The 19,202-nt window shown below is 38.5% G+C and overlaps 1 protein-coding gene across 37 annotated transcripts in view; it reads left to right on the forward strand.

Annotated features, from left to right (window-relative positions):
- MBNL1 (muscleblind like splicing regulator 1) overlaps positions 1 to 19,202 on the forward strand; it is a 188,249-nt gene that overhangs the window by 87,786 nt on the left and 81,261 nt on the right. For 5 of the 37 annotated variants that reach the window (XM_071220549.1, XM_053918029.2, XM_071220553.1 and 2 more), the window contains exon 3: positions 289 to 845. The exons of the other annotated variants lie outside the window; for them this stretch is intronic. The gene's annotated coding sequence lies outside the window, so the exon portion shown is untranslated. The remainder of the gene's footprint in view (positions 1 to 288; positions 846 to 19,202) is intronic. 37 annotated transcript variants of the gene reach the window in all.

The raw sequence follows: 19,202 nt of genomic DNA on the forward strand, positions 1-19,202 counted from the left end.
AGAAAGTGATGTATTTGATGAAATATGTTGTACTTATTTAAAAAGCAGTTTTAATTCTTTTTCAAATTAACTTTCTTTCTTTGCATTTTCTCCTTTAATAACGGACAACTTTGCCTTTAATCTCTGTTGCCTTGTAGCTTGCACCCTGTGATGTTTTATATTTGTAAATTTCCTTATCTTAACATAAATGTTACAGTGGCAGGATGTAGGAATTTTATGAAACATAGTAGATTTTTAACGTGATGCAGTAGGCATACTATAATGTGTCTTCCTTACTTTTCTTTCTAGAACTAGAGCTCCATTCCCCGTCCACTGTGTTTTGGGCTGTCTTACAGGATGCTAGAATGGCCCGCCTCCATGTATTTTGTTGCATTTCGCCATTGCTTCTTGTGTTCTGTCGGGGGAATTTTGGTGATTCTTTTCAAGCGCTACCTGAGCTCTGTGCTAGTTGTTCCCCTTCCCCCAGGGTCCCCTGCTGTGTGGCCCTGCCCCCACTTCCCTTAGCCCTGTCCGTTGACAGAGCCTTGGGTTCCCTGATGGCTGCCTCTAAACCCTTGTCAGGGCCGGAATATTCCTCCCCCTGCTGCTACAATTGAGCCCAGTGCTGGGTACCACGTTGCCTTCTACACTTGCTTTCAGTTGTTAAGGCTTCCCAAGCTTTGGCTGTGGCTCAGTGATCCTGCTGGCAAAACCCTGGAGCTTTCCTAGCCTCGACGCTCAGCGGTAGCAGCAGGTGTTGGGATTTCTCCAAGCCCCTAGGGCCCTGGGAGCGAGAGAACGACTGTTTGACATAGACCTCGGGAGTTTTCAAAGCACCACGAAACCTCTCCAAAAGATGTGTAAAGGTAAGATTCCGATTTCTCTAGGGAGCTGCTGAGAAGCTAAAACGTGGGGTTAATGTAGACTAAATAGCATTGGAATCTATAAAACACTTTTTTCCTCCTTTATAATCTGCATGGTATATCTAGAAAGAGAAATCTAACTGAGAATTAAAAGTTAAAAATAAAACAGAAAGGATTTATTTTTCCAAAGCCTGTATTCCATTTACCTGCTTGTTAATGTTCAAAACCAAACATATTAAATGATTATGTCCTTCAATTCTTCAGCCCCAATTCCTAAACCCATAATTAACTCAAAAGGAGTAGGAAGAACAACTCCAATATTGGTGGTGCTAGGGTGCGTTATTGTGCTTTGTCAAAAATTTCTGCTTAGCATCCTAAATGTAGCAGTTCTTCCTCTTTTTTAGGGCTTTGCTTCCAGTTTATTATTTTTTGAAAGGGGATTATTCCCCTGCTCCCGGTTTCTTTGGGGAAAAAATGACTCCATATGGGTATAAATAACCTGGATGACGGACGTATGTGGGGCATTCATGTGTGTGATGAAGGGTGGGAGAGAGAGGAGTAGCATCTGAGAGTGAACAACACACATTATTTCTTCAGCATTTTAGCGTTCGTGGCAACGCATATTTATTTATATCCCTTTGTTCTTCACCTTGGCTCCACTCGTGGGCATGAGTCTGTGAAATGATATTAAGACCCTTCCGCTAATGTGAGCTCTTTGGCGGCCTTACTGTCAAATCCCGTCTTGTTTCCCCCTTGTTTTCTATGGACTTAATCTCATAATTGATTCCCTATAGTTGGAAGCAAGGCTATTAGCTGCTGTCACACTGAAGCTCTTTCACTTCAACAACTGAAAATGTAACGGCAGTTTCAAAGATGAAAAAGAAGAGCGTGTACTAATAGCTTTACAAAGTGAAAAATAAGATTTATTTTTGATAGTGCTTACTTCTGATACTTGTTTTTAAAACTACACCGTGTTCAACAGCATTGCATTTGCACTTGAAAATACCTAAGTTTTATTTCCTCTGGATGGAAAGTTTTAAAGTCTTTCTAGTATAGTAAATTGGGTAATAGATTTCAAATGTAAAACTAGAAAAGGGGAATTTTAATGCTTTCATTCTTAATATTGATAATGAGTTTGCAGTTTTGAAAATGTGTGGCACAGTCTTGAGGTAGGAGTTTGCCTCGTTCTCAAGTGGGCCTATTAAGTGCATTTTTTCTCCTTTTAAAAATTTATCGGAATTCTTGTATTTCCCTGACACAAGAGATTAAATAGAATATTTATGTATATACACACATGTATACTTTTAAATGACTTAATTAAATATTAAGATAAAGTGGTAGATTGAACTTATGGATATTTATAAAATGACTTTAAGACTTTAAGTTCAAAATATTTTTAACAGAACGTAGTGAATTACTGGTATTTCCTGTATTTAATATTTTATCGATAAAGTAACTTCACAAAAGCAGGACACCATATATAGTAAGATTTAGAGTTTAGTGATTACTTTGGGGGCATGCAGAAAAGGTACATGATTTAAAAAAAATAGTGGTGCCATAAAGGCCTTCGAAATATAGGACTCAAAATATCCGAAGCCCAGAGCCGAGGCCAGAATCCAGGTCACTGAATCCTGATCCAGGGCCCATGCCTCTATGCAATGCTAGTTACTTGAAGTTGCAATACATTGGAGGGGCCACCTTACCAATGTCTGCAGAGTAATGAATGGATACCAGGAACTGAAGAGATTTTCCTCAGCACCACCTGTGTCTAAGCCTGGCTGATAAATACGAGCTTCTTGTGCATCGGAGCCTGGTTGAGGCCTTTAGAATTCCTTTTCTGTGTCCGCCTTGTTTAGTGTGGATTTTATTATAGTGGGATTTTGAAAAGTACTGTTGAAGAACCATTAAAATATTTTCTGCTTGAAGGGAGCATAGAACTTCTGGCATGCTATTTATTTCCGTTTATGATCCTGTAAATTGGGCAATTATCTGAAATATTAAATTGTTAGAATTAAAAAATTAAAACAATGTGCAAATTATAGGCAGTTTGTTTTCTGTTTGTGCAAATAAAGGCAGTTTATTTTCTCTTTCTAAGCTAAAATTTTTAATTGACTTCCACTGTTTCCAAACTTGGAAAATTCCTTAGCTTGCATCTTTAAAGATAGCTGTTTACTTGTGACATCCTAAAAGCAGAATGAATGTACATTACATTTGCATGAAAATTATTTGCTGTATTTGTTAATTAAATGCTTTCTGGTCCCTGACTTAGAAATATTACTTCAAACTCAATTGTTTCCCGACTTTACTGGATACCTACCATCATTTCCATAGGACATGCTCGGGCTCCTTCTGTGTGATTGCTTGGGAGATACAGTTGTAACCCAGACCCCTTGCGTGATGTCCAGGATGGACTCAAGGCCCAAAATGGACCTAAGAAAAAAGCTGTGAGCAAAATTAAGAATGTAAACTAGGAATTCTCTTTTCAGGAAATTTAATTTGAAACATAGTTGGAGTATTTTTGGCACAGGAATTTATAACACTGATTTAAAAAAAATATATGAAGCACTTATTCATGGAGAATCATAAAAGTCTTATCCTGTTTTTCAAAGTGAGGTCTTGACCCCATCATTATTGTCCCCGAGTGTCTGTGCCGTCACTCAACACACAAGACTCCTGCCTCTGAATTCCTAGTTATTCTTTGTCCCTTCTTGGGGAGTATGAGAGCTGTCCTGGCTGGTGGGCTATGAGCAGAATATTTACAATAGATGTTGAGAAATGTCAAACATAAGCCTTTCGTGATATCATAAATTTCCTTTGTTGTAACAAGTAAACCAAAGTTACTGGTCTTGTTAGACATGACCACGCAGGAAAGAAGGAGCAGAACAGATCTGCACACGGTCTGAACACCTGAAAGAAGGGGCAGATCTCAGGATGAGCCCACATACTGACATTTGTGATATGTCAGAGCAGTTTTGCACTTCAAAAATAAAGTACTCCTGTTTATTATTTATTTTGTTAATGTGGAAGTACAAGTTGGCTGGATCGGAATTATTCAAAATTAAAGTTATCTCTGCAGTTAACAATAAGTTATTGATGACCTACCACCTCCAGCCTCATTATAATCATCTCATTTACTCTTCCCAACAACACCTTGAGGTAGGTAGTGTTATTATTGTATGTTTACCAAATGAAGAAACTGAAGCCGAGAGAAGTTAAATGACCTGCCGTGATGTCGTAGCCAGACACAGGGATTCGAACCCAGAATGCGTGGCTCCAGTGGTCACCCTCAGAGCCCCTTATCACTGGAAGCACTGGCAGTGAGTGCCCCTTCTCAGATTCAGTCCTCACCCCTTCATGCAGAGTGCCAGCCAGATGCATCAGCCTAAACCTCCTCGGACTCAGTATGGGCCACTGCTGTTCACTCACTGGCTACTTGACCTTGGAAAGGTTATTACTTATTATCCTCTCTCAGAATAGTCCCATCTGCTCTAAAATATCAATAATGTTATCTCTTGTGAGGGCTTTTATGAATATTTAATTTAATGTAATGAGACGGTGTACGCCAAGCACTTAGCCCAATGGCTAACATATAGAAAACAGCCAATAAATCGTTGATGTTTTGTAATGTCCCCAAGGTCACACAACTAGAAAGTGATAGAGTCCCGAATTCAGACCCAAGTCTGTGTGTTTGGAAAACGTAAGTAAAACAGAAACACATACACACATACACTCTTTCTATAAGCCACAGCAACAACAGGAGCCACAAAGCGAAAGTCGTGCGTCCTCTGGACCCTGACACTGCCTTCCGTCCCTAACCATACTGTTTATGATGAAAAATCCCCATGTCCTGTATACTGACGAGAAAAGTAGTGTCGTTTAGTGGTTAAAGGAAAACTAGAGGTAAGACTTCCAAGGATTGGAATGTCAGCCCTGTACACACTGTGTGATACTAAGCAAGTTATGTCACCCCTCTAGGGTTCTCTATCTGTATATGAAGCTGATAATAGGACCAATTCTATTGGGTTATTGTGGGTAGTAAATGATGAGTTCCAGAAATGGGACAGAATAACTCACTGCAGGATGTCACAGTCGCCAAAGGGCTTGGTTGCCTGGCAGGAAGCATGGGATGCCTGGGGCTCCCTCCGGGACCCAGGGAGGGTTAAGGCAGATCCCAGGGCGTGGACCAGGGAGCTGAATGTCCAGAATCTTTGTAGTGACTGGTTTTGGGACCTGGCCAAATTGAAACAGTCAGTGTACCCTGATTAATGAGTGTATGAAAAAAGTATTTCAAAATCATTTTAAAACTTTCAAGCAGTGAACATTTTTCAAGAACTAAAAGCTATTGGAGTCCATTTACATTTGCTTTTTCATACAGTTATAGACAGTATGCTGGCGTGAAAAACTCAATTTTGGTGCCAGAAACCTGAGGAAAATGAGTCTGTAAATGTGTCATTAATGTACATACTCATATAAAGAAGTTACCAAAAATAAACATGTAACATTATAAAAGTATAATTGGTAATAGAAGAATACAAAATTAAGAGCTTATGTGGATGACGTGGGAAGTCAGAGTAATTCTTAAAGCTGAAATACTTTGGGGGGATAATTGGTAAAATGTTGAGCACTTTTCATTATAAATTTTACACTCTTTTGATGTATATTCCCCCCAAATAACAAGATTAAAACATCTTTTAGTCAAAATCTATATTAAAAGCATAAAACATACTAAAAAGAACAAAGAAAATTAACTATGCCTAATGTTAAACCCAACAATTATGTTGATACTTAAGTTGCCATAAAGGTGTTTTTTGGATCTGACCAGGTATTCTAATTATTCGGCTTGGTATACTCTGGCCAGACACATGAGCTCCTCGTGTGCAAGCTCCGGATACGTGTGCTGGCACCTGAAAGTCAGCTGTTTAGAAAACTTCAACTAAGAGTTAGAATCAAACCAAATGTTTCCACGAACATTTGAGTCTCCTTCATTCGAAAAAGACTGTGTTGCGGCAGAGCTTCTAGAATACTCAGATAGCATGGATCTCTTTTCAGAGTGTCTCAAGGTCAAACTCCTAAATCCAGTGCTAAGTTGTTACACATATTAAGAATTTGGCTTTGGGAAACACGCACTGATATGAAAGTAAACAAAAAGTTGAGTCCAGGAATGGAAAAACTGTCACTAACACATATACCTGATTTTATAGAAAGGTAGGGTTCTTCCATGCTTTTCTATTTTCAAATGTGCCTTCCTCTCTTCTCACTCAATCTGTGTACGCAAACATGCATACAGAGGGAAGTGATTCACACACGTGCACACGCACACACGCTTAGAACAGGAAGTGCAAGATGCCCACTCTCTGCAGGTCTCTTTAATCGCTTCTGTGGGGCTGCCCCCTGAGTCACGTGGGCGTCCAGTGTACTGTTTGTGATTTGTAGGTAGAAGCACCCTGGCAGTACTTCTTTCTTTTTTCCTTGTTTCTTCTTCCCTAACTCCTGCTTTTAGTGTATCTTGGCAACCCATTCGGTGAGTTTTCATTAGGTACTAAGTTTGAGGAGTTCAGGAAGCACTATGTAGTAACTTAGAGAAGGCAAATGCACGGTAAAATCCTTTGCTCATCACATAACTTAGGTACCTCAGTACTGGTTTCTCTTCTCCCAGCCCTTGCTCCAGACCTGTGCTTGGCCATTTCATCTGGTCTGTTTTACCCTTTTAAAAACATACAAAGCAAGTGGTACAAATGAAATCAGTGGGATCTCTCCTGTAGGAGAATTTTGTCATTGGAAATAAAAGTGTCGATGCTGAGAAGAAAAAATGTTATAAACACTGTGACTGGTGTTTGGTAATCATCAGTCTCTTGACTGCTTATCTGGCAGCCGGCCATCCATGTATGAATTTCTTAAAGAATCTTGCAATTAAAAAAATTAAAATTGCCACATGGAACAAACCAAATGAATATTTAAGAATACTATTTTTATTTGGATGGTCAGTTGTATAGTTAAACCACTGTGCATGTGTTTATATGCATGTGTGTTTATAGTACATGAGACGTAATTGGCAGAAACTAACGCTCACACAATTTCTAAGTAGAAATACAAATACCGTAGTTTAGCTTTCCAATTAAGAACATTGCCTCTGCGGCCAATTAACATGGGCTCAAACCCCAGCTCCGCTTGCTTACGGGTTGTGTTTTCCTGGATAGGTTATTAGGCTGCTCTCAGCCTCAGATATCTAATCTCTATGATGGGGATAATAAAAAAACTGTAGGATTATTTTGTAAGTTAAATAAACTAATAAGCTTAGACCATGCAGAACAGTACCTGCCATACCCTGGGTTTTTGATGTTATGATTTTTTTTGCTCTTGTTTTTATTTTATGCCTAGTTTCTAACAGAAGTGGTTATTTTGCCTCCTGTCTTAGAAGATAGGGCTGATGGGAACTGACATTCTTATAAAAAAGGTAAAACTGAGAGTCAGTGAGAATTTTAGTCCTTTTTCCTTTTTGCTCGATCCCTCCATACCCGACCCTCCCTGCCCACCCCCCAGAGCTGTCAGCCTGCTGTCCATCTATGAGCCTGTCTGTTTTGCTTGTTAGTTCAATTTGTTCACTAGATTCCACATATAAGTGATTTCATATGGTGTTTGTCTTTTTCTGACTGGCTTATTTCACGTAGCATAATTTCTCCAGGTCCATCCATGCTGTCGCAAAGGGTAAAGTTTTCAAAGTCTGGGATTGAGGGATCGAGCTTATACTTTCTTTTATGTAATTTTAGTTTCAGAACTGTGTTGACATATTTGCAAACAAACATTTAATAAATTCTCATGTAACAAAGGGGTACCTAACTGTACTATATTAAGATTACCATATGGAAATAGACCCCTTTAAAAAGGACATTTTAGCTCAGAGCAAAATTTGATTTTTAAGTTCATTATAGGACAAACAATATTTTTAAATATCTTTACTGGGTTGAAAAGTAACAGGTTAAAAAATAAAGTTAATTAATTTTGAAAAACAAATTGTTATTTCTTAAAAGAACAGAACCTCAAATTGAATTAAAATTATCCCTTAATTATTTTGTTTTAATTTTCCATTTCAAAGGTATTTTAATTATGTTTGTCTCCATATTTCATGTTAAAGTCTTCAGATGTTACGCTTAAGTCTTCAAAGAGGCTATTTTCTACTTATAACTCAAATATACTAATTCTTATGGAATCAGGTCAGTTTCTACTTAGGGTTCATAATGTTCTTGGTATTTTTGATGGCAGTCAGGATCTTTACCTCAGAGAAGACTAAAAATCATGTATGGAAACTGTGACATCACTGAACTCTGACTCTGTAACTTAGTCTCTTGTGACAGGTCTCCGTTTAATCACCGTGTGGTATGTGTGTATCATATCAGGTGCCCTTGGCAGCGCAGCCTCCCTGGACTGAATAAAGTCTAACAGAGACAGTACAGAGCACAACCCCTTTAGTGAATTCTACTTCATCTTGTTTGTGAGGGGATGCATTTATCTAAAAGGCAGTATGTATGCACGTTTAAAATTACACCGTGAAAAGTAATGACACAATTGTATGTTGCTCTTGTGAGCACTAAAACTGAAAGTATAATTATTGTTTTTATAATATAATTGGTAGGATGAATTTTAATCATTTAGAAGACTAGTAGGGTGGGAGGAAGGAGTCCAAACTCTTCCTTTCCTTCAAGATAAGTCATAAATTGTAGAAATCAAGATCATCTTTAAAATTTATTCTACAATTTTGAGACTGGTTTCTGTTGCCCAAAAGAGTTTAATAAACACTAGAAAAGATAGAATTCATTATGTCAACAAAGTATATTATTTCCTCAACAGCAAGATAAGTCAATGTGTGCTTATTGAGTAAATGAATATGTTCTGGTTAAAATCAATGAGTGAATGAGTAGGTGAATGGTTGGATAAACTTATTGGTAACACAGTCTACTTCCTGTTTATTATTTTTAGGAAACAATACTTAAAGTACTCTAAAAATGCATTGAAAAAAATCCTTATTTTCCCTTGTGGTAACAGCGATGAGGACTGTAGTAGGATGAGGACTTTGTAGGTTATAAGGTATTGTTTATGTAGGTTGAATTATCCTACATTTACGGAACTTTTGGAAATCATTAGATGAGAATACACAAATTATAAGCAAAACGGCAGTTAGTACTAGTCTAAAAAAAAATTGGTCCATGTAATTGCATCCTAAATAAATAGAATATGGATTTTAAATAGGAATGGATTAAGAAAAGTGCAGTGGTTTAGAAGAATTTAGTGTTTTTTAAATCCCTATTTTCATTTGGTTTTGATGGCAATTGTTATTTAAGGAATGCCATGCACTACATATTTTTTTTATTTTTAAATTTTTATTGTTATTCAATTACAGTTGTATGGTACTACATATTTTTAAACATTTAGCCAGCAGCAGCAACACCCAAAAGTATATTAGGTGTTTTTGCTGACAACAGAAAGCATTGGACTTGACGCTATTATGGCAAGTTTTTAACTATGGGAGGAAGAGTTTGAAGAAACAGGTTAAATATCCATATGAATGTAAGGCTTGGAAGTCTTAGAACGTAATGGAAGCATAATAAACCTCACTAAAGCCAGGGAACAGAAAGTGAAATAAACTGGGGTGGAAGTTGCAGAGAAGAGCCTTTGCCGACAGAGAAGCAAGTTCTCATTAACATACCGTCTCTTGACCTCTCTTGGGGCTCATTCCCCAGGAACGTATCCCTTGTGCTAAATAGAGTACTTGTGTAAACACTCTGTAGACATTTGAAAATACTCGAACAACAGTTCTTCAGGGGTTACTATGTAATTATTTCTAGCTGTTGCATTTATTTATCTTGGTACCTGTTTATAGAGCTAGATTTTGACTTGTGTTACCTACAGTGTCTTATTTCATAGCTTGAAAAAGTACATAAACAATATTTAAGAAAAATGCAAACATCAGTGGCTTTATTCAGTAAGTAGAACAACTGGAAACTTATTTCATATTATTTTGTAAATGAATAGCTGAATGTAACATTATATCCATGGCATGTTAAAAAAAACAAAAAGAAAAACAGAAAAAGAGTGGAAACTTGGACTTCTGAATAAACATTTTATCAAAACACTAGCTTTTGATTTTTATCTGAGCTTTACTGTAGAAAGTTTTTTACTGTTTCTACAAAGCCTAGAGGAAATTACTAAACTAGAAAAGCTGAATGTTATTTTGGACTAATCTTTTAGTCATCCTAATAATAGGGAATTATTTAGTTCTTATTTTTCATAAGTAGTCCATCTTGAACAATAAAAATCACATAGCCCACTCAAGGATATTTCAGGAAAACTGATGTGAAGCTTTAAAAAAAGGGTAGTTAAAAAGTGAGCACATAAATGTTTCACGTTGTGGTACTGTTTTATCACTCAGCATTCTCAGCGTTAGGAAAGTTAGCTGAAAGTGGGCCGGAGGTGTATAGTTTGGATGATTAGGTATGGGGCACTGCCAATGAAATATATGTGTGTTCTCTTTCTTTTTATATTGATATCATATTAAATATATAAATAAATGTACAATAGAGAATAGTGATGAAAATACGATATTGATTTGTTTTTACTTTTTAGGTAAAATGACCAGGGAGCAGATAACTGATTTGGTTGGGGATGGTGTAATGTACAGAAAAAGCATGTGAAGGTCATTCACACGGAAGCTGACAGGGTCGTGTAGTACAGGATAGGGCCATGTTACACTCAGAAGAAGGGATACAAATGAGATCTTAGTGATCTCCAGGGAGTCAGCAGTCAGAACGGAGAAAAATCAGAGAACATGACAGAGAACGTGCAGATTAATAAGTAGTAGAAAAGGAAGATGGTACAGTATCAACAAAGATAAAAGAGAAATAGGGTGGTTCCTGGTGCCAGATGCCACAGAGAGCACGGGAAATGAGAAAAGGACGCTTAGGCTGGCAGTGGAGACCAACCTTTGAGAAAGCAATTTGAGTGGAACTGGGAGGGAGGAGGTAAAATCCCATTGGCGAACCAGATTCCAAGATGAGTCACTAGGAGATTGGAAGGTAGGTAGTAGGACTCAAATTTAGACAACTCTGTAAAGAAATTCAGTAATAAAAAAAGAGAAGACGTGGATGGCAGCGGAAGAACTCAGCAGGAAAAAGATTGTCATAGAAGAGTGGAGGTTTGTTCTGCCAACAGAAACATTTTTTGCCAGTAGAGGAAGGTACAGGAGGCATTGGAGAGGAAAAGAATGAAGATTCACGAAGGTAGGGATAGTGGAGGGCCCTGTGTCTTGGAGAAGTTGAGAAGAGGTGAAAAAGTGGCTAGGATGTTGACCTTTAGAAAGGTAGATGAACCCAACCCTTCTTGGGAGGCAGGTGAAGGAGAAGATGCTCAGCCAGGGGGATTACTCGCTCGAGCATCACCTCCCCGTACCTGCAGTTTCTCCTGGTTTGTTGTGTGTTGGCTCACCGCCTTGTGTTCACACTCCTTTGTGTATTGCTTTTTAAATCCTGCAGTTTAACTTTGCTTTGCTTATTGTCCCCTCTTGACTGTAGATTTTGTGAGGGCAGAGGACTTGTTTTGCTCATGTACACAGTGCTTAACGAGCTCCCTTTTCACGTGAAACCCTAGTGGATTTCACTGCCATCAAAGCCCGTGCTCTGAGCGGAGAGGCCTTGCAGCCCAGCCTGTTCGTTAGAGCACAGTGCTGAAGGCGAATTAGCTACCCATGTGAACCTCAGAAGGTGTTTCTAAAACATAGCCTTAATTTCAAATGCCTGGGAAAGGTTATGAAATCAGACTTTTTTTTCCTGGTTAAAAAAAAAAACCATGACATAACAAAACATAACTTAGAGCTCAGAAGTGGATACTTCCAAACCCATATAAAAATTTTAATCATAATTCAATGTGGAAAGTGGAAGCATTTTACTGAAAATAAAATAATTACAAAAAGACAAACATTTGCAAAGCAAATATTTTCTAAATCCTGTGGTTTATACCACTGTTTATATCAGCCAAATAAAATTAGGTGATGCCTTCACTTTTTGTCTCATCTACACTCTAAACACAGATCCTTGGTTACAATAGTTAAATTATGTTTTCTGTTTCTTTCTTAGCAAGAGTGATTCTAAACAAAAGTTAAAAATGAAAGGTTGTCTTGGCCTCTGATTTAGAAAACATAGTAAATATGTTTCTATGTGTTTATAGAAAACTGTTACTATTTGTTTTATGGTTGCTACTAATCCACTCTCTTTACTTTTTATATAAATGATCATCTTTGAAAAAAAGTAGAGCTCCATAGACACAAAACTATTATAGCTACTGTTTTCATGGTTTTAGACCCAATATTGTATTGAAACTGAAATTTTATGTCTGTTTAAATTTCTAAATTATGTAAAGCTATAAAGTTGATAATGTATGCCATTTGATTTCATTCCTCCTGAAAATATGTGGTTTTATTTCAATTAACAAACAAGTAGGGAAGGGAAAAATTGAGGGGTGGGACAAGATATTTAAATAAGTAAAATGTGACAAATGACAACTTTTCATATTTTTATCACTATTATCCGAAAGTAATTTAAAACCCTGATTGATTGTGACTATTGTGCAGTTGCACAAACATCTTATTTTCTCCTGAAAGTGGCCAGGAAAGCATGAGAAGTTCCTTTAATTTCATTGGAATTATAAATTGAAGCATGATTTTTCCCTGGTCCACCCCCTCAAATGACTCTTCAGTCTAGACTGTCCACTCCAGCCTCCCTGGAGTTTTCTTACGCACATCTCACTGTCTCACACTTGTACTTCTCATCATTCTGCCTTCTCATAAAAGCCTCCCCACTCTTGTTTTCTTAATTAACAGCTACCTGTCCTTCTAGACTCAATACCAGTGACGGTTCCTCCGCGGAGCCTCCCTTGGTCTTTCCATTCCCCAGACTATGGGAGGTGGCCCCATGGAACGCTACTACACTGGTTTCTATTGTAGTTGTAACACAGTTTTCAAGCCTCTGGGATGCAGCAGGGGCTGGGAACCTTAGCTCTGTACCCATAGTGGCTAACATCATGGTGTAATGCTCACCTAGTATTGCTCGAATGACTGCATGCACAAATAGCTGGGTGTTAAAATGATTTTCCTCAAGTTTTTGCTCCTATAGAAATTTTCATGTTTTTGAGGCATAAATTTCGTATTATTTATTATTATTCCTCCAGTACGTGCTCAAGACATGTTTATTGAGGGAAGGAATGAGCAAATAACTAAATGAAAGTATTAAAAAGAAAAGAATAGCACCCAATTCCTGCCCAAATGTCTGCAAGGGAAAGTAGCATCATGATTTGGTAGTGGGACTTCCGAGCGAGGCTTCCTCTCTTCACATACCAGGTCCACCTCATACCACAGCCTGCAACTTGGCAGTCACATGACCTGCCCTGTAGTGTGATGAATGCAAGGTTTAAGTGAGTTTGAGTGTGGGACCGCATGGGGCGGTTGCCTCTGTCCGGTTTAAGTTTGCTTTACACATTTAAATGCCAAGGATTATGTGTTTAGGATATAAATGTTTAAATTTCTGACTAAACTAATATTAGAGAGTGACTATAATTTGAGGTTGATTGATTAAGAGGAAGCAAAATATTTTAAACTTTGGCCTTTTACTATGCATTTGATAATCCTGGAAACTGAGACAAAATTCACATTTTAGTTCTAGCATAAAATATTTGCACATTATTTAAGGTATCATGAAGTTTAAAAACAATTAAGTTGTATAAGATTGTAGAATTGACCTTTTCCTTCAGATGTTATTTTCTTTCATTGTCAAATGAACATTCCGTTAGAAAAACGCAGCCGTTAATTAGTGAGCAGATGATAGGGTACTGCTAGGCTAGCTGTGTTATTAGATGCAGTCCACAATTTAGACTAATATAAGTATTCGCCTATTCTTTTAAAACTATGAATTTCAAAACCAATTTAATATGAAAATTTCCCACTAAATGTACTTTGTTTCCAAGAATATTTAATCTGCTTCCAGCTGATTTCAATATTCAAATAGATTTAATCAAAAGCACAGAGTGAAAAGGCAGCACAAGATAGCACGCATTGCCACCACGTTGCCTTGATTCCCCCCAAGACACGAGGGAGTCACCCTGGAGCTTGTTCTTTAGCCTCGTACCTGCTGCCCAGGTGAACTGATGAACAGTCATGGCAGGGGTGGCCGCTGCGGATCTGCAGCGAACTGACTTCGGTACCTACATACAAGCACATGCAAAATTGCACCTGACCCCTTTCATGACACTGTGTTTGTCATGGGAAGAAGCAAGAGCCCCAGAATGGTGTGAAGTGGAGACTGTGCTTTCGTTTGAATCGGGTACCTAGTGATCTGGTCCAGCGGAGCTAAGCATGAGGCAAGCATCTGTCGTCATGTGGTTTTTCTAAACTGTTTCTGATTCATTAAAATGTGTGCTGAAGCAACAGTCTCCTGGCTTATATTTTATTATACTCAGATGCAATTTTTATATTCTCACACTAAAATAAACAAATATCCCAGCACACATTTTACATATAAAGACTGCCCAGAGAATTCATTACTTTGTTCTGTTCTGAGACTGAGGAGAAACTTAGTGTCTTGCTCAGTTTTTATGTGCCACCAAAAGCATTAAACTTTTGTGAGTTAAGCATATTGATCCTTTATAAAGTATCTTCATCAGTATCTGCTCCTTAAAGGAAAGAACTGAATCCTAGCATGTAATATATATGGAGGCAAGAATGCTACTTAGTAATCCAGGTTTGCGTAACGAAGGACCCCCTTAAAAAGTGTCCTGGTTCTAAATGGTATACAGGTATTTCTTCCCTTTTTTCTGTAATTCTTAAGAGTTGGACGTTTAGCTAATGATGTCTGTTCTAGGAGAAGTAGAGTCCCTAAACGGGTATATATATCCACGTTGAAAATGGAAATTAATTATGTGGAATAAATTAATATATTTCTCAGGACATAATAATATAATAAATTACTATATTTCTCAGGACATTAACTTTATAACAGTAATGATATTTTTTAGTTTTTAAAATTATATCAGTGTAATTATTTTTGTTCCCTACCCCAAAGGAGGTGTGTATGTGTATTGCATGTATGTGTCTGTGCATGTGTGTGTTCTTACAGTGCTCCAAACACATTTTAATTCAAAGTCATGCATCTCCCCTGTGATATTCCCATGCATAGAACCCCAAATGTAGTGAGTCCTGTGGTGGAGGGACAGCCCAGGAATGAGAAGACGGGTTCTATCTGCCAGTTCACTGTTTACTGTTGATACGAGTTTTGGGCTCCACTTTCCACATTTTCTAAGCAGAGGTCACACAGTCCTGAATTACAGAGTGTGCCTTATCTGTCCCCACGAAGCTGCTGGGAGAATATAATTGTGGAGGCCCTCGGGATTGGTCGCTGTGGTTGGTGAGCTTATCTACCATCCTTGAAGGTGACACAGGGCAGAGGGCCGGCCAGTTGTCAGAAGCCCAGATTGTAGTCAGGACCACTGCTGTTCACCGGTCCCGTGACCCTTGGCCAGCACTGCACACCGCGGAGCTTACCTCTGAATTAAGGTAGCAGACGTCTGCCTCGGTGCCGTCCGATGCCTGTGGTGCGGATTTGAGAACATCACGAGGGGCAATGTAAACAAAAACGGGCGGTTTTCCCATACTCTCTGTGGTCCTGGGTCCCCGTCCCTGACAGGCAGTCTTGGAGGAGCTGGAGAGCAAAGGTGGGAGGGATGCTTAGAGGTTCCTTTTGTCTCAGTCATGTGACAGCTAGGGTTCTGTGAGTGTGTGTGTTATTTTTGTGGGGGGGTGGACAGAAGAAAGAATATGTAGAAAAGTGTCAGAAATTACATCTCCCAAGGAGTTTTCCATTTTCCCACTTTATTCTTGTTTCTTTCTGTTGCTACTCCCACAGTAGCTCCCGGTTGCAGACGGACATGTGAGTGAGCACTGTAACTGGTCAGGAAAACTTGAGCTTCAACGAGGAAACACGAAATGATCAAAGCAGTGGGATGCACAGAGTCAGGAACAGGCTGGCCCGGGCCGTGTGTTGTCAGCGTGTCAGGCTGTGGGTGGTGGCAGGGAAAGAGAACTCATGTGGAAGTTAGGAATATGGGCTCCCTCGGGTCTGTGAACAGAAAACACTTCAGAGGTTAAAACTGAAGATGGAGGTGTGAGAATGTGTGTGTGTGTGTGTGTGTGTGCGTAAGTTAAGAAATGAGTATTTTCGTGGGTGGTATTTAAGAAAAAAATGGATTTGTTTGGCTTAGAATATTAAATTTCATGCCACATCAATGAGGACAGCTTCTGGCATCCCATGGAAAGTCAAAATGTGTATAAAGGAAGAATTATTAAAATTAAAAAGCAGATTGTGATTCAAGGAACTTTAAAGTCATATGCAAGTTTATTCACTACTTATAAATGTAATTTTCTTTGATTCCTGATATTTTACTTAGAGATTCTTTGAACTTATTCATATTTAAACATAGATGTATTGCTAAAGATAGTAAGTGTAATGTTTAATTACTGCCTTCTTAAGAATTGTATAGCCTGATTTATGAAAAAAAGACAAATGAATAAAGAGGAGAAACATAGAGTTAAAAATTACCTTTTGGGATTTAAGTGACTTGTTAGAATAAAGAATAGAAAAGGCGACAAAAGCTATGTGTAAAAAAATGTATCTCATTCACTTTTAAATATCCAAGTTGAATTACTTTCTTCCTAAATATCTTTCCTTTGCTCTTAGGAATGAAGAGATGTCTAGATGATGGCATTAAGTTTTTTCTCTTTTATTCACACTAACAGAACATATTTTGCATCTTTTCTGATTGTGATTTGCATGAGAAGGCACTGGTTCAACTGTCCTTTCCATTGAAGGAATATGATGACCCATGTGGGTTAACTTCTGAATTATAAAAAATATCACCTGGTCTTTAAACTAATGCTATAGAAAGATATCAGTTGCTTACAAGTACCTTAACAGATATCTCGTATTAGTTACTTTACCCTGAAGGGAAAACAGCTTGACCCTTTAAAAACTGCACTTAGTATTTATGAACAAAGACTAATTACTCCCCTGGAGAGTAAAACCTTATATTTGCAGAAAAACACAATTTAAACTTGACCACCTGTTCCACCATTTGACATCATCTGCATGTATAAGCAAGAAATGGCTTTGCTTCCTTCTTAGTTGACACTAGCAGGAAGTACACATATTTTGACCTTGTCACTGGGGCAGGACAAATGATATCAAAAATTCCAAATACTTGATTTACCAGGAGAATCCAACTTGATTTCCTGCTAAGAGATTGCTGAACAAATTTCAAAATTTTTCTCCATGTCTCATGTACCTTTTTTCTTTAAAACCCATTTAGTCAAAATCTTCAGTTAATATTTATCATGAGATGTGTAGTTGATTTCTGATTGTCTGTGTTGTAAATGTTAAACAAGCGGCTCTCTGGGAGGGGAAAAAAAAGGAACCATCTTGATTTATTTTGTCTGCTGATTTCTGTGGTAGAAACACTAACACCATGACAGGAGGTCACTGAATGTGGAGGTGAGGACCGATCCATACAACCAGCTACTCCCAGCCAGTGCAAGCCAGCCTCAGCATACCCCTGCAGGGTCTGCATTACACAGTCCCCAAGCGTTCCTTCTAGGGTCTGAGGAGGCATGAAGTGAAAGGTGCAGGATGGCTCTAGACAACCTCCATCACGGCTAGGGAACGCGGCTGCTACACGTAAGCCCAGCTGTAGGCCCCAGGCCCCTTCTTATATCCAAACACAAAGTCCTTGGTGATTCCTGGTGAATTAAAAAGCTAGAAGAGGGTTCAGACAGTGAGTCAATCATCCCTGTTTTGCAATACCCAACTTTCTTCACCTGCAGTCACCGGACTCACGCTATAAAACTCAAAGAAGAAGAATACTGAGAGTATATTCCCCAAGAGATTTAGAAAATTACAGCCTTACTGCCTCTGGAAAATATTGGCCTTTCTCCTCCTTGTTCAGCTTCTCCCTGGATACCTGTCTGTCAGGTTTTCAGTAGATTCTTTGGGCTTTGTCATGGCAACCAAGCACCTTGGCCAGCGTTCTGATGATTTCCAAATGTTTAATTATCTCTTGTTTTTAATATGCTTATTCTGTCACTTTTTTTAGGATGCTCACCCTACTACTTCTTGAATAGGTCCTTGTCCTGCACTTATGATCAGATTAGTATTCCATTATTTCTCCCCTCCTTCAATATTTTCCACATTTATTTGAAGCAAAGGCAGCACCCATGTTATACCCTAATATCACAAAACTGTAACAAAAGCCCTACATCCAAACCCTGGTGATTACGCTAAGTGATAGCCAAAAATAGTACACCCACCCAGTAATTGTCTGTGGTAATATTAATATAAATTTTAATTTTTTTAATGGATAGAATCAGTATAATCCAGTGGCTTATTCCATGTAGGTCATTCACTCATCCTGGGGCCTCCTCCTCTTCCTCCTTTCTCTATCCCTGCCTGTTCTTCAAGACCCATCTCAGGAATCTCCCTTTCTGTGCGGTCTTCTTTGATTAGCCTCTTTGCTCCCAGGACTAATTACAGGCTGATCTTACTCTGCTTGGGGCTTCCTTACCTATCAGTTGACCCTTCTTGGACATTTATTATAATTGCCAGTATTTTCTTTCCAAAATTTTACTGAAGAAATTTCAAACCCAGCAGAATTGCAACGCCAGTGACGTAAATACCCATAGGCCTTTTAAGTAGACTTGCTAAATAGATTTATGCTTTCATACACATTTCTTTTTCTGAATTCACTCCTTTTATTAGACAGCCTTCCCTAGCAAAAGAGCTTCCTGCCTTTGGATTAAGTGTACTCAATCATTTTTGGAGGTTTACGTCTTAATTTGTTCATCAGATACTTGTTAAACTAGCTACTATTGTAACAGACTCTGAAGCTGAACCTTGAAGGTTTCAATGAGTAGATAGCTTGACTATAGAATATGTATATAATTGAGGATGGTTGGGTTATGAGGAGAGGATAAAATGTTACCATTGTTAAATGGAGAAAAGAACCCGGGAAAGTGCCATCATTCATCCATTGGATGATTCAGGCTTTCAGTCACCATGCTCATTGTTCTGTACCAGGCTCTGCCAGGAGCTCTTAGTGCTCACAGACGAGGCCTCTTAACCTTTAACATTTCAGTCGCACAGGTGAGAGTCATCAGAGATTGCAGTGGAATATGCTCATTAAGGGAGGTGCCCCGGGTGCTAGGGAAACAGGAGAGGAGAGCAGGCCAGGCCGGGCGTCCTGAGCAATTTCAGTTGATGCTTGGGTAGTAATTTGAAG

Source organism: Desmodus rotundus, chromosome 2 (assembly GCF_022682495.2).
Source record: "Desmodus rotundus isolate HL8 chromosome 2, HLdesRot8A.1, whole genome shotgun sequence".
NCBI lineage: Eukaryota > Metazoa > Chordata > Mammalia > Chiroptera > Phyllostomidae > Desmodus > Desmodus rotundus.